General features: G+C 38.3%; 1 protein-coding gene and 1 pseudogene across 1 annotated transcript in view; both read left to right on the top strand.

Annotated features, from left to right (window-relative positions):
• The window catches only part of DMD (dystrophin), a 1,828,382-nt gene that overhangs the window by 627,520 nt on the left and 1,175,145 nt on the right, over positions 1–25,717 (top strand).
• On the top strand, positions 21,881–22,491 carry LOC110198782 (E3 ubiquitin-protein ligase RNF166 pseudogene; annotated as a pseudogene).

A 25,717-nucleotide genomic window follows, 5' to 3' on the forward strand; every position in this document is an offset into this window, starting at 1 on the left:
GCAACATAAATTTGGCCTGCTGAAAGATAACAACAGACAGGATAAATGACATTCAGCAGCTATAAGATGGCTAACTCGGCAAAAGAGCTAAGCAGCTTATTAAGCTTTTCTCAAGTCACACGCGCTATGGAGAATGTTTAGTTTCCAACCAGGAAATTTTATATATATATGTACACACACACACACACACACACACACACACACACACATTTGTATGCATATATATGTGTGTATGTGTGTATGTATATATATATGTGTGTGTGTGTGAATGTGTGTGTATGTATGTATGTATGTATGTATGAGAAAGCATGGCATAATGAAGAGGGTACAATACTTGAGATTTGAACTTGGATCTCTGTAATTTTATCTCTTCTACTTGCCAGCTCTGAAAACATAGACAAATCATGTAACCTCAATGAGCCTCAATTTTCTCATCCATAAAATGGGGATAACACTTCTTGTACCCACCTCACAGTGTTGTTGTGGAGCTTTTCATCGGGGTTTACAGTGTCTCATGTATGTATATCAAAAACTATCAGTGGATTCAAAAGCAATAATATTTCTGTTCATATTTTTGTTTCACATCAGTATTATCTATCATTCTTACCTTTTAGAAGTGAAATGTATATCCTAGAACTCATCTGCATCACCTTAAAAGAGAAAACCAAATCTGGCAAATTCTTCTACTCCATTATAGTTCTATATTTTTCTTCTTCCACTATCATATCTCTCTGTGGATAGCTGACAAATCTACATGGAAAATAACATAATCCTTTCTGGGCAATTCAAGCCATGTATATAAAGCACACCCATTAGGCTGAGCTCGTTTTCCCATTTGTCATTTTTCTAGAACTAAAGTATATAAAACCTGTTATATGCTTCAGAAAAGCATGAAGAATTATAAGAAGAATGTGCCAACATATCCTCTCCACAGGTTGTACTAATCAGTTACTTTTATTTTACTTTCTTCAGTAATGGTCTTCATAAGTGATTAACCTCCATGTTCATGTACTAGATTGATATTTTTGATGTACAGTCATTGCCTACAACATGGGTGGAGGTTCTTAAAATTCATCTGTTATTTCTATTATCCTCTTGTTTCATTTTGTTTTAACATCCTTATATAGAGAGGCCATATGATACAGAAAACTAAGTTCAAATAGCTGCTGAAGGCAGTTAAGTGGGCACAATGAATAGAGCACCAGTCCTGGAGGCAGGCAGATTCAAGTTCAAATTTGGCCTCTTACAGATACTAGCTGTGTGACTCTGGACAGGGTATTTAACCCTATTTGCCTCAGTTTCTTCATCTATAAAATGAGCTAGAGAAGGAAATGGCAAACCATTACAGTATCTTGGCCAAGAAAACCTCAACTGGAGTCACAAGAAGTTGAACACAATTGAAATGAATGAACACAGATTCATAATTAGGAAGACCCACTTGAACCCAGTTTTTTTCAAGTGGGTTTTTTTAAGCAAATCGCTTAATCTGTCATTGCTCTAAGCAAGCAGTGTTGAAACTGTACTCTAGGGACCGTTTCAGGGGATCATTGAGGTTAAAAGTGTTTTTAGCATTAAGCATTCAAATAATCAGAACCAAATTAAATGGTTTGAAGATATAAGGAGTTTTTGTCACTACCATAGTCATGAAAGATGAAGGGAAAAGAGTCATTTAACTTACTAGCTACATGAAATAGCCAGCACTTTGATTACTAAGTGCTTGTAGATTTGTAACAACAACAAACAACAATAATAAGCAATAATGAAAAATAATATTAGCTAACATTTATACCTATATATTTTTTTAATTTAAGGAAACTAAGCAGTTTTCTTAAAATGGTACAAAGATTATGGGGACACCCTGTATAGCACTTTAGGGTTTTCAAAAGCATGTAACATACTTTAGCTCATCTGATCTTTAAAATAACAATAAAGTAGGTAATACAGTTAGCATTAACAAGATTTTACAGATAAGAAAACTAAGGTCCCAGAAGTAAAGTGACTTGCTCATGTTCACCCAGGTATAGGTCAGAAATAGGATTTGAACTCAGGTTTCTGCTGACCCCAAGTCCAATATTTTGCATGGGGCAGCTTCTTTTTATCAGCAAAGGCTATTTAAGGACACCTAAGTGGTACAGTGAATTGAATGCTGCACTTGAAGTCAGAAAGACTCAAATTCACATCCCAGTCTCAGATGCTTAACAGCTGTGTGATCTCTGGGCAAGTCATTTAGCCTCTGTCTGCTTCTTTTTACTAATCTGCAAATGGCAGTGCTATTGGGAATAAATCAGAAATTTCACATAGCTCATTATTCATAGAGCTTACATCTGTTTCATTTTACTAATCTGTAAAATGGGATGCAGGGGCAGTAATATTTGGAAAGTTCTTTGCAAGCTTTAAAGTGCTATGCAAATGCAAATTATTATTAAGAATGGGACTTATCAAGACTGGATTTATATAGGTTAATTGAGAAAATTCCCACTACCAAAACAGGTAGACACCTCTGTAACTTAGAAAGTTACCTAGAGTACTAAGAGGTTAAGTGATTTGCTCAGGGGTGCAACCAGTATGTGTCAAAATGGGACTTAAGCCCAGGTCTTTCTGGTTTTGAGGCTAGTTCTCCATCTACTATGCTCTGCTGCCTTTCTCCCTTGGGGACATATAGCTAATAAATGAAACTGACGGAAACGATAAAATCCCCATTTGGCAAAGCATTTAAAAGAGCTGAACATCCTGTCTCTTATTAGAATGGGAGCTTGTTTATTTTATGAGACCCTGCTGCTTAATGAACCACATTCACAATTAACGGAACTTATTTGACAATACTTTCATGTGTAGGCATAAGACCTTGTATTTATCATAAAGCATATTTAGACAAGCTGTAGGATATAAACAGAACATGATCATTCTCAACAGAACTTTTTTAAGGTCTTTAAGTCAATACTTATAAAAATAAATACAAGGAGAGAAACTGCAATATGCTGTGGGTGACAGGATGAACTGCCTTTTTCTAGGCATAAGGTAGCTGTGTTAGTGCAAGTTAATTAGTTTTCTGTTGTATCCTGTAGCGTTACTATGTTCTTACTGCTCAGTAACGTGTAGTGTATAATGTCTGCACAATTAAGTCCTACCCACCACTGTATAAAAAAAACAACAAGCAACTTTATTTTGTGTTGTAAAAAGGAATTTTAAGGAGTCTGTACTATGGAGTATTAATATCATAACAGACAATGTGTAGTTAAAACCTGAAAACTCATCTGTCCAATACTGCTACAGGAATATCATTGCTCTTCCTTTTAATGCTTCAAGTTTGTTTTGGTCCAAGCCAGAAGTATAACAACAACTGACAGCCCAGTGGGCCCTATCCAACCGCACTGAGCCCCACAGGAGCTTTGACCATTACTGAGCTAAGCCTGTTCTCCCCTCTTTAGGGGTATTCATTCCCACTCCCCTCTACCCCGTCCACCCCAAGGCTTACTTTATGGTGCTGGACTTTGCGCAGACACTACTGGGCTTTAAAACTGAAAGTTTATATCTGTGTCCTAGGCAAATAAGGAAATGTACACTCCTCCCCCACCCCACTTACCTACCCACCCAATTGTGTTAGTTGTGATGGAATAATCTTACATATTGTGTGATTTTAGGAGCACACTCAGTCCTTGTAACCAAATGTGCCAGGATCTATCTTATTTCAACTAGGTGTCTTATTACATCTTCATCTTCTTTGTCCTCTTTTTTTTTCCTACTCTTTTTCTTGGCTAGGTCATACTGATAGCACTTTCAATGAAAGCAGTTAACTTTTATCTTTCCTATGTAGAAACATATTTTTGTATTTTATATTTATGTATTACTATGTACAAAATTCCAAATCATGACATATTTTATAGCATTGTACAGTATACATAATTGTGATAATTCTTTGCATAGTTATTCTATATATTTCAATTTAAAATAGATTTCTTATTTTCTCTTCTGAAATGCCATACTAGTCCAAGGGAAGAAAAAAGTAGTATTAAAATTAAGTGTTATTAAAAGACTGTCTTTCCTTTTCTGAGGAAAATGAGTTTTAAGAATTGTCATCTTTAGGGTACAATAGTGTCCCACTGAAATACATATATATTATATGTGCATATATATATTATGTATATATACACATATGTATGTATATACTTATATACATATATATTTGTGTCTGTATATGCAGATATATACACATGTATGTGTGTATATATGTATATAATCTGAAGGGAAATGTATTTTTTTTAGGTTTGTCCAGTGCAAGAGAATTTGTCATTCTTTAAGTATTATAAATTATATCATGTCTTTCATCATATACAGCACCTACTTAGGAGCTATAATAGAACTTTCTAAATTCTAAAATAATTAGTTATGTATTTGATGAAAAGCCTACAGTTGCTAGATGTAAAAAAAATGGTGGCAGAAAGACTTGTTTTTGTCTTTAAAAAATCAGTGGGGGCAGCTAGATGGCACAGTGGATAGAGCACCAGCCTTGGATTCAGGAGGACCTGTGTTCAAATGTGGCCTCAGACACATAACCCCTACTAGCTGTGTGACCCTGGGCAAGTCACTTAACAGCATTGCCTAACCAAAAAAAAAATTATGTGCTGAGAGACTGGTAGATCCAAGTGTTTAGAGAAAACTCTGATACTTCTGATTCAATCTGAGAGATGAAATCAGGCACTCCTAAGTTGTAGAGCAGTTTACCTTGTCATAGCACGGCACAGATATGCAACAAGTATATAATTGCACTTAGCTTTAGTTTGGGTAGATGATACCCACCTTGCTGAATTATGGATTTATGTCTAGTAAGCAGGGCAGTTTATTGAAGTTGAGGAGGTACTTTTCAGGCACCCAGCAAGTCTGAGAGGCCTGTGGGTAGGACTTTATACTTTTAGGTGACAAGCAATATGCATTAAGGAAAGCAGGGGCCAATCAGGTCCTAATGACAACTTTGTCTCTTTTTTGGAAAAAAAGAATCCCTATCACTTAAGGGAAATGTTTCATGCATCTGCCTCTCTATTTCGTGACACCTTTGTGTAAAAAAAAGAAAAGTTACTCCATTGAGCTGCTCAGAACAAGCCAAGCCAGAGAGGTGATGAAGATATAAGCCTCTACATTTTCTTTTGTTTTTGCCTCATTACTCGCTTTGTGTTGAACAACCTCACAGGAACAGAGATAATTTAAGTTAATGCAAAGTGTCAAGGAAAAGTTAGTATAGAGCAATGCAAGATTTTAAAATGAGTATTCATAATGTGAAACCAAAGGTAGAATTGGAACAATTCCAGACATTGGGTATTGTCAGGGTAGGCCGAAAGTTCAAGTTCATTCACTGAAATGAAAGCTACATGGTTAAAATAAAGAAAAGTGGCACAGTAGATAGAGCTCTGGCCTTGGAATCAGGAGGACCTGAGTTCAAATGTGGCCTCAGACACATGACACTTACTAGCTATGTGACCCTGGGCAAGTCACTTAACTCTGCCTCACCAAAAAGCAATAAATAAATAAAAAAAATAAAGATTTGCTCCCTTCAAGACAAGGTTTGCTTAAACACATTGTGGTTTTGTTACCACAAAATTAAATTGAGTTAATTGATAAGAAGTTTACTGTATAACAAAGTAACACACATAATTACTGATGAGATATTAAAACACTGATGTTTCTGTAAGTAAATATATATTTTCTAGTTTTTATATTTGTCCATAGATATTGTGGCTTTTTCTCACTAAGGTGAAAGTATAATCAGGTGGTTACCATGCTTCTGAGTTTTAGTTCCCCTGGGAGTAAATGAATAATGGCTTTGCTGTCCTAGACAACTAAGTCCTTTTTAGTAAGGCATCTTATTTCCAAAAAGACCAAAATATAGTTTTCAGCTTTTCATGTAACATTTGATTTGATTTGATATTCTTTTCAGGATGGCCTATCCAAACATGTTGTATCATATCTTCAGGACTTAGTGCCAGCCCTTCTGCAACGTTTAGTTGTCCTGTCAATATGGCCCACTATTTCAGCAGTAGTATATGCTCAAGCCAAATGTTTCATTAAGTCATCTCTAACTTCACCACATTTTTGTTTATTTTCTCTGTTGAATACTGTAACACAGGATGTTGACTATGTCCCTTCAAACAGATTCAAATAGTAATTAACATTTAACTGTTTACATTTTACTTACTTGTAGCATTGGTATGAACAACTTGAAGACATTTAGCAATGCAATGATACTTCAGGATGAGCCTGTCAAGGATGCTCTTAAAGAAACAAGTATTAGTATGGCCTATTTGTGTTTATATCATTGCAGAAATGTGTAAAATTGTCTTTTGCTGATACCCCAACTTCTCAGCTAGTTGGGACGGCATTTCGTTAATCTTATCAACCACATGTGGCCCGAAACCTTAGAGATTGTTGTTGTTATTCTCGTTGAGTTATTTCAGTCCTTTCTGTCTCTTTGTGACCCTATTTGGGGTTTTCTTGTCAAAGATACTGGAGTGGTTTGGCCATTTCCTTCTCCAGCTCAAGGCAAACAGTTAAGTCACTTGCCCAGGGCACACAGCTGCTAAGTATCTGAGGCCAGATTTGAACACAAGAAGAGAAGTCTTCCTGACTCCAGCCCTGGCACTTTATCTACGGAGCCACCTCACTACTCATGTAGAGATAAGAGGCTACAAATAGGCCAAAAAATGTTTTGGCATCCATATGGAGCATTCCACCATTGTTTAATATAGTGAAAGTCTAGTGTTCTCATTTAGGATCTCCCTTTGTGTTCTGAATACCATAGAAAGTGGACATCTCCTTCAGGCCTATAAGATTTTATGGTGTTCCCCAGGGGCAGCTAGGTGGCACAGTGGATAGAGCTCTGGGCCTAGAATTAGGAAGACTCCTCTTCATGAGATCAAACTAACGAATTGTGTGACCCTGGGAAAGTCACCTAACCCATTGCCTCACTTTCCTTACCTGTAAAATGAGCTAGAGAAAAAAGCAAAGCATTCCCGTCACTGAGAATCAGACAAGATTGAAACAACTGAACAGCAACAAATTCTGCACATGCAGTAGAATTTTCTAATTACTGCTGTTAGGGCTAATCTTTAGTTAAATGTGTTGCTCAGAGGTAGCAGAACTAGCTCTCTCCTCTCCCATTGAACTAGAAGAATACTTGGATTCTCCAATTAAAAGGACTATGGCTTAAAGTTTTGTTTCCTTTTTAAAGGAAGATAGACCTAGGAGTAACTCAGTCAAGCATTAATTGTCCTTTATGTGCTTGGCAATATACTAAGTATTATAGGTGCAAAGAAAGGCAAAAGACAATCCCTGCTCTCAAGGGGCTCCCAGTCTAATGAGGGGAGGAAAACAAGTATGAATGATATATGAATAGATCGAAGGCAATAGCATTAAGAAGGATCAATAGAGGCTTTTCTATTAAGATGGGATTTTAGCACCTTTAGTGCTTGAAGGAATAGGCAGAAGCCCAGAGGTGGAGGGAGATGAGGGTGGAGAATATATTCCAGGCATAGGAACAGCCATGGAAAATGCATAATGAGGAGATGGAGTGTCTTCTTCCAGGAACAGAAAAGAAAGTCTTTGGATCACACTGGATCACAGAGTATGTGGATAAGAGTAAGGTGCAAAAAGATTGAAAAGGCAGGGATTGCTTGAAATTTCAAAAAGAGCATTTAGTTCTGGAACTGATTAAAAGCACTTATCAATCAATTATACTTCCTGTGAATGAGTTTATCTCTTATTGCCCCAGGAAAGGGTTGGAGAGGAAAAGCAGCAGCCTGCACTAGGTGCCTAAGGGGAGGAAAGAAGAAACAGAAGGTTGTTGTTTGAAGAGGACCTTGACATCAGGAAGGTGATGCCACTTCAGGCAAGAGAGTTGGATTTAAGTGAGGGAGGGCTGTGCAAAGTCAACAGCGTCACTTTTTCCTCTGGAGTCCTCTGGGTCCAGGGGCAAGAAATAGATAAGGATGACTAGAGATGGCTCTGGGTGCAGTGGGAGGCCTTGGCCTTTTTAAGGTAAGGTCTTTCCCAGGCCCATTCAGTGATTGAGGTTAGGTAAGAAATGAGACAGAGAAAGGCCACTTTTACCTACTCAAAAAAAAAAAGTCATTCTGGAGAAGACCCTCAGAGTTTCTGGCCAAAACAAAAACAATTACTATTTACATTCACTCTGAGACAATCAGAGCCCAAACCATGACCAAGTAGGGCTTGGCCTGGCAGAAGAAGGAAGGAAGGATCAGAGCAGTAAAATGTATTGAGTGGGGGAAAAGTAAGAGAGTGAAGACAGAACTCTAGAACAAATAGGACTGACATCACAATTTTGCCAGGATTGCTGTAGTCCTACAGCACTTTCCAAAAAACAAAACAAAACAAAAAAACCTAATGGTTAATTGTCAGTTCTAACTTTCAGTGGGGGTTGGAGTTGATTAATGGCCTCCATCTTTTCGTTAATTGAGTGAAAATGGGGAGAGGCTGTTACTTTCTCTTTCCCCTTAGGATCATTGTATAAAGTTTCCATTTTTCACAGGTCATTTTTGCTGGTCATCTCATTGTAAAATTGTTTGAATTGCCCTTAGAGTATAACTGGTAAAAATAAGGTGGAAAATATTGGAAGAATAATTTTGATTACTTGTCTTTCTGTAGCAAAGGTGGCTATAGTTAATATTTCTACTACCTCTTGGATTATTTACTGAGACTAGTTTAAAGCCTTTGTATTTCTCAATAATCTAAAGCTTTAATGATTTGAGGAAATACTTTATTGTGAGACAATGTAAAAGAAAAGAGGTCTGGACTTAAGAAACCTTATTTGAGTGTTGCCTCTGATATTTACTTGCTGTGTGATCCTGAGTAAATTCCATAATTTCTCTGGGCTTTGGTTTCCTCATTTGTAAAGCGGAAAGAAGGAAACAAACATTTATTAAGTAACTACTGTATGCCAGAAACTAAGCCAGATGCCTACAAATAGTATCTTATTTGATACTCATAATAACCTTGGCTAATTATTATTATTATTATTATTATTATTATTATTATTATTATTATTATTATTATTATTATTATTATATCCATTTTACAGATGAGGAAACTGAGACAAACAGACACAAAATAACTTACCCAAGGTCACAGAGATAGCTAATGAGTATCTAAGACTAAATTTGAACTCATCTTCCTTACTCCAGGCCCAGAGCTTTGTAGAATGAGACAAAAGTAAAATAAGGATGGTTTATTATTTTTCTAATCTATAAATTTATTGTGCTTTTCCCCTTCATCCAGAACAGAAGTGTCAAAAACAAGTTTACAATATTGCAAGTGCAGCTGGAACTAAATTAAAATGTAATTGGGAAATATGTAACAAAATAAATAAAAGTACAATATAATTTAAGTAATATTGATATGTTTTTATTTTCTTTTCTTTTGGCTAGGCAATGGGGTTAAGTGACTTGCCCAGGGTCACACAGCTATTAAGTGTTACGTGTCTGAGGTCAGATTTGAACTCAAGGCCTCTTGAAGTCAGGGCCGATGCTGTATCCACTGTACCATGTAGTTGCCTGGATATGTGATTTTCTAAGTCAGTATGAAGAGGTCTAGGGGTTTTGGGGTGCTGGGACCCCAAGATCGCGGTACCGGGCCCTGGCTGAAAGAATTCAACTCAAATCTTCTTCAGCCAGAGGAAAAGTCTATTAGTGGTAAAATATATTGGCCGGGCGACACCTGTAAAGTCGAGCGGGCATGAGAGGTTTTCAGCCTTGTGGGCCTGAGATTCTCAGCCCCTGTATAAGGGCCAAGGTGGATCTTAAATACCAAAGTAGCTTTGGTGGCCAGAGAAGGGGGTTGGGTAAAGGGTGTAGCTAACAATTCTAATTGGGGAGGTCTGAGAGATTGAATAGACAATGGGAATAGATAATGGAGGAACAGGAAGGCAGAAGTTTGAAAGGCATCTGCACAAAATCAAGGTGGGGCTAGGACTTTCAAAAGGAAATAAAGGAAGGCCTTTCTGGGGCCTATAGACAAGAGGGAGCCTAAGGCTTTTAGGGCACTTCTGAATAAGATTAAAAGGTAAAGCTAAGGCTTTCAAAGGGAGATGAGGGTCTGGGGCCTGTGAGTCAGATTCCCTTTGGGGCAAAGGGCCTAGATCTTGGCTTGGGCCCCGCCCTTATCAAGTATGTGAGGATCTTTATTTATGCTTTAGTAGCCCCAGTTTCTATTTGAGCTTCACACCACTTCTCCAGAGAAGTGAATGATCCCTATGAGCACAGCAAATTATGTGGTTCTCTGAACTGTCTAGGTCTACCAGAGAAAGCTGCATCCAAATACTTATCAGTGTCCAAATACAAGATCCTGACTTCTTTTTTTCAGGTCAGGACTCTTAAAAAATATATATTAACACTCGCTAAATGAAGAAATATAGTACATCAATGCAAATATCTTAATGGCTTAATTCTTTATTTTTTTTGCTTGTTTCCATCTGTATAATTCTCGTGTCATAAGACAATTTGTTTATGAAACCCAAATTATTTAATATCAATAACATCAATTCTGATTAGTCCTGATCTGTATGTAAATGAATGTTTCTTTATAACATATTACACGCTGTGTTATTGCTTCTTTGGTTAATATCATGTTTTACAGAGAGGCATTCGGTTCCCATCTCCCTTCCCTAATACACAATTAAGATAGAATAAAACATTAGTCCTTGAAAAATGAAGGGTGAAAAACAACAACAGAATAAAACAAAATGTATTTAGTGTGTCATTCATGTTAACCAAACAGAAATCTACCCTTTGCATTCCAATTCAGTGTCTGAAAAAGGAAACTTTTGGCAGGCCTGCTTTCCAGAGATAGGTGCTCTTGAGCTTCTAAGAGATAGTAAATCATTGTTGGGTAGCAAATATTCTTTTCATGGAACTTACTCATCATTTTAAACTTTGGAAATATCATTGGTTTCTTTTTTTTTTTTTCAGAGTGACCAAGTTCTTTGTAAATAGGGTCATTTTTGCTTTAAAAACTGCCTCGGTTTCAGAATTTTACTGCTTAAATTGGACCAACGAAACATGTTCTCTGGGATGTTATTTGCTTACTGAAGGAAAACAAAAATGATAGATAGGAAAAATAAGTCCTAAAAGTAATAAGAGCATATTCCAAAAGCTTTTAAAAGCTAGGATACATCTGTTTAACCAAACATGTCTAGTGAATTGGACTATACTCCAATGAGTACTGAGCCCCTGGCCACTTGAGGGAAAATAATTCAGCAAAGACCATCTTGGGTGCTTTGTAGTATAAATAGAGTCTTAACCTGGGGTCTACAGAACCCCAAGAGTTTCTTGTATAAATTTTAGGAAGTCTATAAACTTAGATAAGGGGGAAAAATCTTTATTTCCACAAAATTTTATTTTCCTTTGTAATCCTATGTATTTTATCCTTTGCATTGGAAACATGATTCTGAACCCCTAGAGTAGAGAGAAGAGAGTGAATGTAAGAGATATCATGAAGGTAAAAAATAAGATTTGGTAACTGTTGGGTATGTGGGTTGAGGGACATGGGGAAATGAGATTTATGCCAAGATTGTGAACCTGGTCAACTGGACAGAAGCAAGGAAGTTTAGAAAAGAGGAGGTTTGGGAAAGAAAGTTTAGTTTAGTTTTGGGTATGTTGAGTTTGAAATGCCTATGGGACATTCAGTGTTGAAATATCCAATAGGCAGTTGGAGATGTAGAACATTATTCAAATGAATAATGTGCTTGCTGGGAATTTAAAATAATATTATCGCTTTCTGTATTTGCTTTTTATAGTGGAGGATAAGAATGGGGAGAAAGAACAAACAATAGAAAAGATACAATGCAAAAAAAGGAATTAAAGCAAAGAAATAAGGTATTGGGGGGGGGAAGACAACAAAGGGAAGATACTGCATAGTGTAGTGGAAACAGCACAGACTTGGGAATCAGAAGACTTGGGTTTGAATCTCCAGTTCTGAAATTTACTTGCTGTTACTTGGGTGAGTAACTTTCTTTCTCTAGGCCTCAGTTTCTTCATCTGGACAATAAGAAGAATGAATTAAGTAACCTGTAATCAGGGTCTGAAATGAGATAATGTATATAAAGCATTTTGCAAAGCTCAAAGCACTATAGAACTGCCACTTTATTATTATTAGCTTCTAGTCTGTTGAGGATTTCATTCTCTTAGCCTTCTACTCCTCCTGAGCTCAAGAAATGTTTATAGAGCAATAAAGAAATATGCTGTAAATATTTAACAACTGAGCTTTTCAGGGGGTAAAATACATATGCATATATGTGTGTGTGTGTGTGTGTGTGTGTGTGTGTGTGTGTGTGTGTGTATGTACATATATATGCTCAAAGACTTTTGTTTTTGGAGGCAATTGGGGTTAAGTGACTTGCCGAGGGTCACACAGTTTGTATCTCAGGCAAGATTTAAACTCAAGTCCCAAGCTCTATCCACTTTACCACCTAGTTGTCCACTTATATTCACATTACTACCAAAAAAAAATATTTGAACTTGACTAATAGACCTGACTACCTGATCTAGGCAAAATTAAGAAGTGGTTTATCATCAACAACATCTCCAGACACCATAACAGTTTATGTTATGTTTTGACTACCTTGGACACTTCTCAGTGTTATTCCTTTATTCTTTTGGGTGCTACCCAATCCTCTCTCCCCATCAAAATTTTTTCTGTTTGGTATCCCCAGGCTTTTCTAGTTGGCAACTAATAAATCTGAGCTAAATCATGCATATGCTAATGATGCTGATGGATTACTGTTATCCCTACAGGTAACCTATTTGAATTTTAATAGGAGCCTTCAGCCTAAAAAACAAAAGCGGAGCTTTTGATAAGATTGGAGTTTCAGAATGGGAAATAGCTAATGGTTGGAGTGGGGGAGGTTTTTAGGGTATGTTGAATTTTTTTCTTCTTTGTCCAGGCTCCAGGTAACTCCCTTTTGTTCCCCAAGACCTATCCCTAACAAGGGATCTCAAAATAGCACAGGCAGCAGTTGGAAAGCCAAGCTTCATTACTGATCACCTACCTATGCTAATTGTCCCTGTTAATAATATATCACCAACTGACTTCGAGTTCTTAGGAACATAGGCAAATAAAATTTCCCAAAGAAACTCTGTCTTCACAAGGACACAGAAAAATTACACCTAGTATTTATATAGCGGTTTAAGGTTCGCAAAACACATTAACTCATTTGTTCCAGACAACAATCCTGGAATGACAGGGCTGGCCTTGTTCCAATTTTATAGATGAGGAAGCTGAGGCTACAAAGTCATCTGCCTAACATCACACAAACAGGAAATGTCACAAGTAGGATTTGAAATTGGGTTTTCTTGACTCCAAATCTAGTATACTGATCGCAGTGCCAGCCTAGAAAAACAGACATAAAGACAACTCTTCCCTAGGCTAGTGGATGAAGCTACTAATGGACAGGATCCAGAGGGACTCCACAATAAGAAGATAATAAAGGGAACACCGGGAAGCTCTAACTAATATGCCAGGCAGAGGCAGAAACATTGCAACAGAGCCACTCTGGGTAATCTTTCTGCATTTTCGTAGAGTGCCTCATATCAGAATGAACTTTATGAGGACTCCTGAGAGAAAGGACATAGAGGCTATGTAATTATGGACTTAAGACTAGCTTTGACCACACAGGTTCCCTATACATGTGCCTAAATACCACTGAATTTTAAATTTGTGCTATCTTTGCTTCTCTCTACCACTCCCACCCCAGACAGGCTCTACATGTCTCTTAGGAGAATGTTCTATAGTTTTTTTCTTGTTGTTGGTTTTGTGGGGAGGTGGGTCCAGAGAAGAATGCAATTTAAATACTGCCATGTCTATGCCATTTGATTAAATGTCTTTCCTAAGAACTAATGCCTGGGGTATATTGGAGCCAGCTCAAAAAGGCTTTCTCCTTAATTTTTAAGTGTGAACAACTAAACCTCAGAAATCAGTGAATGCTACAAATCAGGGTTAGATTTGTTGTTTTGTTGATTGTTTAGACTTAAGAAAGTGATGAAGAAAATGTTAATAATGCAGATTAATCTAAAAAGTTTGTCATGAGTACATTTCTCCCATGGTAGAGTTATTTGTTAAAAATGGCTAATGGAGTCTACTTGAATTTAATGTGAAAAAGACCCATGAACTATGCTCAAAGGGCTATAAAACTGAGCATACCCTTTGATCCAGCAATACTACTCACTGCCTAAATCCCAAAGACATCATCCAAAAAAGGGAAAAGGACCTATTTGTAAAAGCATATTTATAGCAGCTCTTTTTGTGGTGGCTAAGAATTGGAAGTCAACGGGATGCCCATCAACTGAGGAATGGCTAAATAAGCTGTGGTATATGATTGTGATGGAATATTATTGTGCTATAAAAGGAATGACAAGCAGAATGATTTCAGAAAAACCTGGAAAGACTTACATGAACTGATGCTTAGTGAAGTGAACAGAACCAGGAGAATGTTGTACACAGTAACAGCAATATTGTTCATTAGCTGTTCTCAGCAATACAATGATCCAAGACAATCCCAAAGGACTAATGATGAAGCATGCTGTCTGCCTCCAGAGAAAGAACTGATATTGTTAGAATACAGACTGAAGCATGCTATTTTTCACTTTCTTTCACTTTTTTCTTTTATTTAAGTCTTCTTGTACAAAATGACTAATGTGGAAGTGTTTTACATAATAGCACATGCATAACCTACAATCTGCTTAGCTCTTCAGAAAGAGGAAGGGGAGAGAGGGATAGAATTTGGAAGTCAAAAACTTTAAATAAAAATGTTTAAAAATTGAAAAAAAATGGTCATCTACAGGGTTGCCTTCAGAATCCAAGGAGCAATTGGTACCTTAGTCACCCAACAAGTCAGTATGAGTGGGAGTTGAGGTAAGGAGATGAAAGGGAGTATTATGCTGTTTTTACATGTAGATCGGTCATTGTTTCTTATCCAGTAGAAGTAGAACATTATCTCAATGCTGAATTCTTTATGGCTTAGATAACTAGTTTGACACAATAGCATTGGTTCTGGGACCCAAGTACCTGTGTTCAAATACCACTTCTGAACTAACAAGGCTGCCTCAGGCCAGTTTCTTATTAGTTCAAGTTCAATGTTTGAATGAAATGAAGCACTTTTAGGTCATCTAACACTTAATGAAAAGAGACTTACTTAGCCATAGCATATCCTTCAATAAGGCTAGACCAGTGCTTGGGTACACACAATATGGAAAATGTCTGGTCAGTAGGGCTGTTTGTGGCAAATGGAATGGTCTTAAGGACACAATTACACATGGATGGGCTTTGGGGGGCTCTTTGGTGACCAGAAAGCCATAACACTATGGCCTGAGGTTACAGGGAAGCTGCTGTCAAGGTTAGGCACAGCTTGAGCTCTGGCTCTTAGGAATAATCAAGATACATCTTTGTCACCTTTCAGGGGAAAAACAAAACAACAAAACTAGCCCAACCCCTGTTGGAGGGGAGAGCAGAAAACCCAGATATATAGTGGTTCTGATAGGGTGATGGGACCTGGACCCCTAAAAGTGAAAGACCATGTATTTTTCCATACTTTTCAGCAGCCCAGATCACTGGTGCCTCCACACAATGCACTCCAGCCTGCCTAGATCATCTAATTAGTTTACTTGACATTCTTTTCACTGTGGTTCTTGGCCCACTTTAGACTACTGGAATATACTGACCACTCCTTAATCCCATCTAGATCACCTAATTAGCCTACTGGATAGTCCTTTCACTGTAGCTTCTGGCCCACCTCAGACTATTTACCACTCTTAATCCCGTCCAGATTCTTTGATCCTTTTTGTTTATAAGCATCAGTCTCACCCCCATTAAATTGCAGGTTCACTAGAAACCTTTCCTGTTACTAATGGCATTACAATAAACCTTGCCACTTCACTGGTAGATGGTTTGAGTGCCTGAATTCATTCCTGGTGGATGCCACCCTATACCCTGACATTTTGGGATTGCCAGCAATCCCAAACTGTCGAGGCACATATGTAACCATGGACGAGTCACTTGAACTCTTTCTCTGAACCTTAGTTTGCACAACTGTAAAAAAGGGGGTTTGACTAGTTGCCTTATAATAACTTTTGTATCTCTAGATCTGTGATCTCATGATCCGATGCCTCTTGCAGGATTAATGGGGAATTTGCAGTGAAACTATAGAATATTGGAACTAAAAGAGACACAAGATGTTATATCATCCAATACCTTCATTCAAATGATGAGGAAATTAACACCCCAAGAAAGGGAGGGAATAATACCCAGGTCCTCTAATTCTCAAAAGAGTATCTTTTCTACTATACCAACTGTGTCTCTAATAGTACTCCTTGGTTGAACCACATTTGACTGCATCATAACCAACTGCAATCCTGGCTAATGAGACTATATCACTACAAGTATAAGAAATGAAAGGAACAGCTTCTAATCGCAATCTTGTTCAGCTCAATTCAACAAATGTTAATCAAGAACCTATTCTATTCAAAGCATTTGGCTAGGTATATACAAATGGCTCACATGGCCAGTCACAGAACACAGAAAACATGTCCTTCAAAGTATGTTCAGATCAGTTCAGACTTACCAACCCTTGCTTGTTCTGAAGGGAGAGGAAGTAGTGTTAAACTGTTATAATTGCTAATGCAAATGCCAGTATGTGGAGTTCAGAATTGGCAAGTTTTGAGAATGTGTGCCATTTACAATCCTTCAGAAGGAAGCCTAGGGACTTAAGTATCATGAGGTTTGTAGGACTGTTGTGTACAAGGAATAGAAGGAATATTAGATTTGTTTTTGCTGAGAAGGAATGGGAGGGAGGGAAAGAGAGAGAGAGAGACCTAAACAGCTTACAGAAGAGCAAAGTTTAAAAACTTAATAAATGGCAAAATGCCCCAGAATACAATGGTACTTAAATAGAAGAGGAAATATAGTAAGGAAGTATCCCTGTTTCCATGACAGGAAAGGTGTTACTTTGGGAAAATAATGGGTATCTGGGACAAAGGGACTACCTTATGTATAGCAAACAAAAACTTTTATAGCCAAAAAGAATTCCTGTTCTTTCTTTTGCCTCAGGGTTGCCCCAGTGGCCAAGTGCTTCTAAAAATGATCATGGCACACTGTGTTTTAAATGACTAGTTTCTAAAATAGCTGTTGCAGGAAGAATATCAGTTGTAGTAAGACTTTTTTATAATGTGCAAACTGTTAGACTAATTCTTGAACTTCTAATATTACCTATAGCTTACAGAAAATAGTTGATTTCATTATAATTTGGCATAATGGAAAAAAAACGTATGCTAGATAAGAGTTGGAGGAGATTGCAAAAGATATCCAGTCCAATTTCATTTTCATATGAGAAAACTGAGGCATGGGAAGTTAAGTGGCTTGTCCATGTGATAAGGTCTAGAGGCTTAGGAGTGCTAGGACCTCAAGATCACAACACACGGGTCTTACCTACAAGAATTCGACCCAAGCATTCTCTCAGCCAAAAACAAGGTTTATTAAAGATCCGCAATATTAGCCAGACTCTTAAGGAATCTGAGAATCTATGAGCTATTGGCTATATTGTAAAAAACTGAGCAGTGGCTACATTATAACAGCCTGAGCAGCTTATATACAGAAGGACTATGGGAGGGATCTAGGAGTGGCCAAGTAGTTTACTGGGACTGTGAGGTAATAGAATGTCAGGGACCTGGATCACATGGCCAAGGGAGAATGGAGCCTAGCTAGGATTAAGGGTGGGAAGTGGCTGGGGCCATAGGGAGGTAAGACAATGGAGGGCTAGGCTAGGTTAAAGGTAACAGAGAATTGAGAGATTTGGGCATAGCCATAATGAAAGGCCAGTTGATGGGATTATAGCCTCAGGCTAAAGCTAGAGATTTGGCCATGTGAGAAAGTCCAGGGTTTTTCCTTTTTTGGGGTCCAGATCCCATCCTCATCACATGGTACCACAAAGAGTAACAGCTGGAATTTGAATCCCTCTGAATAAAAATCCAGTATTCTTTCCACTGCTGCTGTTGTCCATAAAAATGAATATTTTATAAAAATAGATGTATTAAAGTAACTGGGTAATCTTGATGGCTTGTCCTTAAAGTTCATTTGTTAAACATGACATGTTTAAAGAAGATAATAAGATTTCAGTATATTGTTAGGGTGGGGAGAGAACAAAAACTATTAACTTACTGTAATAACCACAGCAGTAAAGAACTACTTAAAATGCATGAAAAGCATGTAGTCCCCTAGGAATTCAATCTGTGATTCTCATTTTTAAAGTAAGAATCTTAAGTGTAAGACAAGTTACAGTAAAAGTGTTACCCATCAGATAAAAAATGGCACTTGATAGTACACACTACATTTCTGAAAGTGGTTACATGTTTAGGTTACCAATTAAATATGATATAACCATGAGGCAGAGTTTATTATTTAGTTAAATAAAATTAAAATTGCTGTAACAAAAAATATGAAAAGTAGTACTAAAAGTAATTTGTTCAAAAGTATATATTTGTTCATTTTTTCATTGATAATTTATTTCTAAAATTCTCTTAAACCCCCAATATATTGAAAATTTAATCCCTAAACAATGTAGAATTCCTGATAATAGATAAGCAAAAGAGCATAATGGATTTATTGTGACTATTAGTGTGTGCAGCCTTATAATTTGTTAATTGACTATTTGTCAAAAGAAAGGAAAGGCATTAGTTTTTATTTTAATTTTAATACATTGTATTAAAACTGTCCAATGTTTTCAATCTGAATTTTGTCACTATTTGATGTTAACTTCATTGATAATTTCAGTCATTGCGTTTGTCGTTTCCTATGTCTTCTATTATTTTTTAATTCCTCATATCCATTGTTACTTATGGCATAGTAACATTCCAACTTATGCACGTGACACATTATTCAGCTATTTCCTAGTCATTGGTCATATAGTTTTGATGAGGGTGGGATCTAGACCCCAAAAAGGAAAAACCCTGGACTTTCCCACATGGCCAAATCTCTGGTTTTGGCCTGAGCCTATAATCCCATCAACTGGCCTTTCATTGTGGCTACACTCAGTCTCCCAATTCTCTGTTACCTTTAACCTAGCCTAGTCCACCATTGTTTTACCTGCCTGTGGCCCTGGCCATTTCCCACCCCTAATCCTAGCCAGGCTCCATTCTCCCTTGGCTACCGGTGGTCTCTAGGTCCCAAGCATTTTGTTCACCCTAACTTACTGGCCACTCCCATCCAGATCCTCCTTAGACCCCTCCTCCAGTCACCTCACACTACTTGGCCACTCCTAGATCCCTCCCACAGTCTTTCTGTATATAAGGTCCATCTTGTCTCCATTAAGCTACTCAGATTTTTACAATGTAAATAGCTCATAGATGCTCAGATTCCTTAAAAGTTTCGCTAATATGGTGGATCTTTAATAAAACTTGCCTTTGGCTGAAAGAAGTCTTTGGTCAAATTCTTTCTAGGCAGGACCCACATCTCATGATTTTGGGGTCCCAGCACCCCTACACCTCTAGACCTCATCAGTTTGTTTCCATCTTCTTGCTATTATAGTTGCACAAATAGGTGTTTGGTGTTTTTTGTTTGTTTCACTGTCAATTATCTTTAGGTTGTAAAATAATAGTAGCTGAGCAAAAATGGTATGAACAATTTTGTATATATTCCTTAGATAATTCCAAATTGATTTCTATAATGTATGAACCAAATCATAGCTCCACTGTGATGTGTGAATGTGTTTATGCATGTGAAAGAGACAGATAAACAGAGACCAAGAGGAGGGGTTAGGGAGAGAGAAAGAGATCAATAATAAAGTTCATCTATCTTCTCTTTTATAATATCCTCCATTGATGGCTACAAATTCACCCTGTACTCAGTTGTGAGAGGTATAACCATTCATTCTTCACTTTTAAAAATAGTGCACTTTTTTCATCAACATAAATGTGCATATATATGCATATATGTGTGTATGTATATGTATATATACACATTATATATATGTATATATATATATATATATTATATAATTTATATCATTTATATATTTGCAATTTATTATGGGTAATGATATAAGTTGCTGATATAAACCTATTTCCTGCCAAACTGCTATCTAGTTTGCACAGTATTTCTTGTTGATTAAGGAATTCTTTCCCCAGGTTGTATTTGTGTGTGCGTGTGTCTTCTAATGTTATTGACTCAAAGGCCCAATTGTAGTATGGTCTCCTCAATATCATTTTTCCCACTTATCTTTTCAAACATCCAAATGTCTCACTATTACCTGTTAATATATCCTCAAAATCATAGTCAGCATTCATCAGTGACGCTTATCAATTAACTACTTGATTTCTCCTCAGTATTGATTAAACAACTAACCTCAATTAGTTTTTACAAAGAGACAGTTACTGAAAAGATATGACAAGAACAAAAGTATTAGCCCTCCCCCCCCCCAACTAGGGCACACTCTCCCCTCTATACCTCCATTCTTAGGAGAATGAGCTAAATCTTAAAGTGAAAGCTACAATCAGCTTCCTACGACTCTTGAGGTTTAGGAGTTTAGGGGTGCGGAGACCCCAACATCACAATACACAAGTCCTACCCTAGCCTTCTTTCATCCAGAGACAAGTTTTATTACAACATCCTCCATTTCGGCCAGACTCGTAAGGAATCTGAACTTTAGTGAGCTATTGGCTAAATTGTACGAATCTGAGCATTGAACTAGATTTTTAAGAATCTGAGCCTTGGCTAGATTATAAGAATCTGAGCACCTTAATGGAGAAAAGATGGACCTAACATACAGAAAGACTATAGGATAGATCTATGAGTGGCCAAGAAGTTTGGGGTGACTGGAGGAGGGGTCTAAAGTGGAGCTGGCATGAACAGAATGCCAGGGACCTGGACCACCAGGCCAAGGGAGAATGGAATCTAAATAGGATTGTGGGTTGGAAGTGGCCAGGGGCAATTGGGAGACAACAGAATTGAATTGGGAGATTTGGCTTAGGAAGGAAAGTCAGTTGATAAGATTGTAGCCTCAGGTGAACGTCAGAGATTTGGCCTGGTGGGAAAGTCCAGAGTTTTTCCTTTTTGGGGTCCAGATCCCATCCCCACCATGTTCACTTTGGGGTGTGGCATAGCCGGTGAGCGTGTTGGGTGCTTGCTTGCAGAACACAAAGACTTGGCTGCTGGATTTACTGGCAGCTTGGTGAATTTCAAAGGTCATTTCTCAGGCCTGTGCTGGTGTGCCAGGTTCCACTACCCTACGACTTTGATAGCTTTTTCAAAGTTCACAAGCTTAATCAATTCCTTTTCCAACATTAATTCACTTTAGAGAAGGAAAGATGAAGCACAACAGAGAAAGAGAATCAATTCAAGGTCTCTCTGGCCACATGTCAGAGTGGGGACAGTAGTTCTTGGCACTCCCTTTCTCTCCCCTCAGGGAAGCTTCTTTCATTCCTTGCTTCAGTCATCACCTGGAAAGTCATTTTGACCAGTTAGAGCACTTTTTATGTGCATTTGGTTCTAACTCAGGAGGCTATTAGAAGGCTTTTCTGCACCACACACTAAGCAGACAAGAAACAAAGAATAGCTGCGTGTGCTCTGAAGTGGAAAGCTGGGCTTGTCTATTCCACATCATCACTAACTTCTAAAAGTAGTTTCCCGGGAGCCAGAGACCGGGACCACCACAAGACAGCCCTAGAGCCTGAGTTGTAGACTGGGAGCAAGCGGGGCCAGCAGGCAGGGACGGTTCAGGTCCTGCGATGGCAGTGTTCCCCAGTCTGGTGGCCTCCACACATCAGCAGCAGCACACCCAGCCAGAACCCCGACAGCACCAGCCTGTAGCCTGTCAGGCACCAGCAGCCAGAGTAGCATGGAGGCCCAGTACAGCTGCCCCAATGAGCCTGGAGGTCTACCACCAGCCAGTGGTCATCAGCAGCTGCAGACACCCACATCCTGTGGGGAGTGTTTGCAGCCATGTCTCTAGGTGCCATCTCCATTCTGCCCACTGGGACAAATGCCCTTTGACCCAAAGAAAGTGGACAAAGCTTCCAATGTGGAAAAGCAGCTGTCATCCTACAAGGCTTCGTGGGAGGGCTGAAGTAAGAAGAGGTCACACATTTCTTCCTCCATCAAAGTCCAGGAGCAGATGGCCAGCTGTCCCACCTTTATTCCTGTAGTGCCAACATCACAGCCTATTCCCAGCAATATCCCAAACAGATATACCTTTGTGTGTCTGTACTGTGGAGCCTGCAATCTGGACCAGCAGGAGCTGGTAAAGTAGTGCATGGAGAATAACCACTATGACCCCAGTGGTCTGCCCCATCTGTTAAGCCATGCCCTGGGGCAACCCCAGCTACAAGAGTGCCAACTTGCTGCAGCACCTCCCCCATCAACACAAATTCTCTTATAACACCTTTGTGGGCTACAACATCAAAAGCTGCATTTCAGGCCACCCTTGCGCTGTCCCTCTCTGAGAACTGAAGACAGCCCTGGCTGGACCCAAACCCAAATCTGTGGTCAAAAGTCACCTTTTCCAGAAGGAGGGACAAGAGGCTTGCTCATTCTTTAGCATTCCCTAGCAGTTAGGCCTCCTTGTCACCTTTATTTGATTTGCACCTTTTTTAATAAGGTGGAATCTTCATTCCTTGCACAAGGAGAGCAGGCCAAACCCAGGGGCCAATCCTCAGTGCCCATGTGGAGGTGGGAAAAAATTGATGCACCTTTTACCAGTTCAAAGATTTGGTCTAAGTGAGGACTCACCTCTCTTCTGGGTAAAGTAAAGCTGATTTGTTTGGTGGTTGGAGACCCAGATGATCCCTGAGGGCAGCTGAGTAGAGGGAGGAATGTTCAGGTCTGCAAAATCAGTTGTCTTTTTTTTCTAAGCAATGGTTTGGCTTTCATACTTCTTAAGAATGCATGGTGAGGCCTGTCTCTGTATTATTGCTGATCTAAACAAGTTAGACTTGAGGGGAGCAGAGAGGTGGGAGAGACTGGATGCAAAACTTAGCTAAAGACCTGAACAGGAGGAATGTTTTCCTAAGCGCCATCCTAACATCTGGCATTCAGTAAAGTTTCCACCTTACTCATTTGGTACCAGCTTTTGTGACGCTTAGAGATTTCCAGCATTTTTCTATGTTAACCAGTGTGATAATCTTTTCATGTTTTATTGAGTGAGGAAAATCTTCTTCATATTGCAATATCTGTATTTGACTAGGAACAATAATATTTTAAAGGAACATTTTAAAAATTCTATTTAAAAAAAATAAAAAACAAACCTAGTATAGGATCAGCATAGGAGGAGTGATAGGTAGTCTGGGGAAGACAGAACCCAAACTGGAATTAAGAGGGGTTTTTCCACTTGCACTTGTGTGATTTTTGAGGTGGCCACTTTTGTTAAATTATTTCTATATTTTTAAGGTCTTCATTGTGTCTGTTTATCTTTTGCTAATAAAAGAAAGAGACTCCCAGCCCCATGTGCAGGCAGTGATACTACTGGGGTGTGTGTGTGGGGGGGAGGGTTCCAAGCCCAGATGGATCTTTACACAGTGGAAACAGCAGAGTTACTCCCAGGCTTAGGAGAGAACTAGACCAGAAGGGTCTTTTTTTATCACTTTTCCAAAGAGATGGCTGGAATTCACTCCTCAGGCAGAGGCTTGGGGGGCAGCCTCACTGAAGGACGGGGTCTTGAGGTAGGTATAAAACATCCCATAGAGCCAGGCAAGGGGAGCAGTGTGGAGCCATGGACCATCTTCCCTGGCCAGTACTTGTGCTCAGCATCGGTGTTTGGGAAGAAGGTTGTTCAGCTTTTGGTTTGTTTAATGATATAAATTACACATTTCTTTTTTTATAAAAATAAAATAAAAAGTTTCAGAGAATTAAAAAAAAAAAAGGGAAGTAGTTTCCCCAAGCGTCCATATTGGGTTTGCACCAAGCAGAGATCATGGTTCCCAGGTCTGGGACTCATTATCCAGGCCCTCTATCTGCCTCTATCTCTCTCTGTCTCTATCTGTCTGTCTGTCTGTCTGTCTGTCTGTCTGTCTCTCTCTCTCTCTCTCTCTCACAAATACACCCCCGTACACACACGTGTGTATCTATGTGTATATATATATATATATATATATATATATATATATATATATATATATATATATATATATATATATATATATATATGTATATATGTATGTGTGTGTGTATATACACACATGATTTAAGCAAGCTAATGTGCCACAGTGGAACATCCTAGATTCCTTTATCCCTAAACCTATATTAGAAATAGGTGCTTCCCCTACCACATTGGAAGTGTAGCCAAAAGGCTCTGCCTATAAAGCCACATTTACCCTTCCCCTCCTAAAGCTGTAAGAAGTCAAGATTATTCTATATCCCTTCAATAAAAAGTTTTTTGATTTATTACTTTTAAACTTTCAAGTTTTCACTCACTCATTGTAATAAGGGTCATTCTCTCATTTTATTCTACTCAACTCACCTCAAGTATTTCACAGGAACTGAAACACTGAATTAACATGCTACTGGCACTACTTATGGTATAGTGAGATATTGAACTGCTTTTTGTCAGCTTGAGTAAATAACTCTCATCTTACTCCTAGAGTTCTGGAAATGAAATTGTGTTAAAACTATATTAAACTCTTATTCTTATTGATCCCGGGACTACTGCATTATTTAGAAGAATTTAGAGTAATAAAAATTTATAATAAAAATGAGGCTGTTGTTTTCCTCCATTTTAAATATTCATATTAATTGAAATAACATAAAGATGGGATTGAACAGACTTCAATAAATACTTTGAATGTAATATTAGTAAAAGATAACTTCCAATTGAATATATTATTTCAAAAATCCTATACTGAGGTAAGTGAAATAATTAAAAAGGCATTTATGATTGGCTTTGCATTCCGGCCAGAGATGCCTCAAGGGCATAAGATTTAGATCATAAAGGGACTTTTGAGATCAACTATTTCAACTAACTCATTATAGTTGAGAAAGCTGAGGCCTAGAGAGGCTCTGAGTTGTTCAGAATCACATTGCTAGTAAATACCAAAGCAAGGATTCAAGCCTGGGGCCTCCCCCTCCAAATCGAGGAAGGCTTTCTTTCACTGCCCCACTATGCCTGCTGGCTAAACTCTTAGTTCACCTTCTACCTTGGCCCTTTTTTTTGGGGGGGAAAAAATCCTCCTAAATCACCTTGAACAACTTGAAAAAAAATAATCATTTGCCTACTGTCAAAAAGTTAACATATTTAGAAAATAATGATCATTTAGCCTTATTTTGTCTGTAATTAGGCCACCATTGCTATGTCCTATGGCCTCTAGCATCTTGGCCCCATTCTCTGATCATCTCTGCCTCACTAGAAACTTGGACTCAAACCCAGGCATCCCCTTTCTCCTTTCAAAGGCAGACCTTTTGCCTTACCAATCCACTGCCACTTCTTGAACTTTCAAAGCAATACATCACCATTTTTGGAACCTCTTTATGGGTTGTCTTCCCCCATTAAAATGTCAGCTCTTTGAGGACAGGCAATATCTTTGATTTTACATGTAACCCCAGGACTCAGTCCAGTGCCTTAATAAATGTTCTGTCTGTCTATCTATGTAGTCTACTTATCTTTCTGTCTATTTGTCTTCTAACTATCTAATAGCCATTAATCTTTCCATGCTCCAAGAAAATCTTTTAAGAGTTCAAAAGGAGC

The sequence above is a fragment of the Phascolarctos cinereus genome, unplaced genomic scaffold (assembly GCF_003287225.1).
Source record: "Phascolarctos cinereus isolate Bilbo 61053 unplaced genomic scaffold, phaCin_HiC Scaffold_726;HRSCAF=1367, whole genome shotgun sequence".
NCBI lineage: Eukaryota > Metazoa > Chordata > Mammalia > Diprotodontia > Phascolarctidae > Phascolarctos > Phascolarctos cinereus.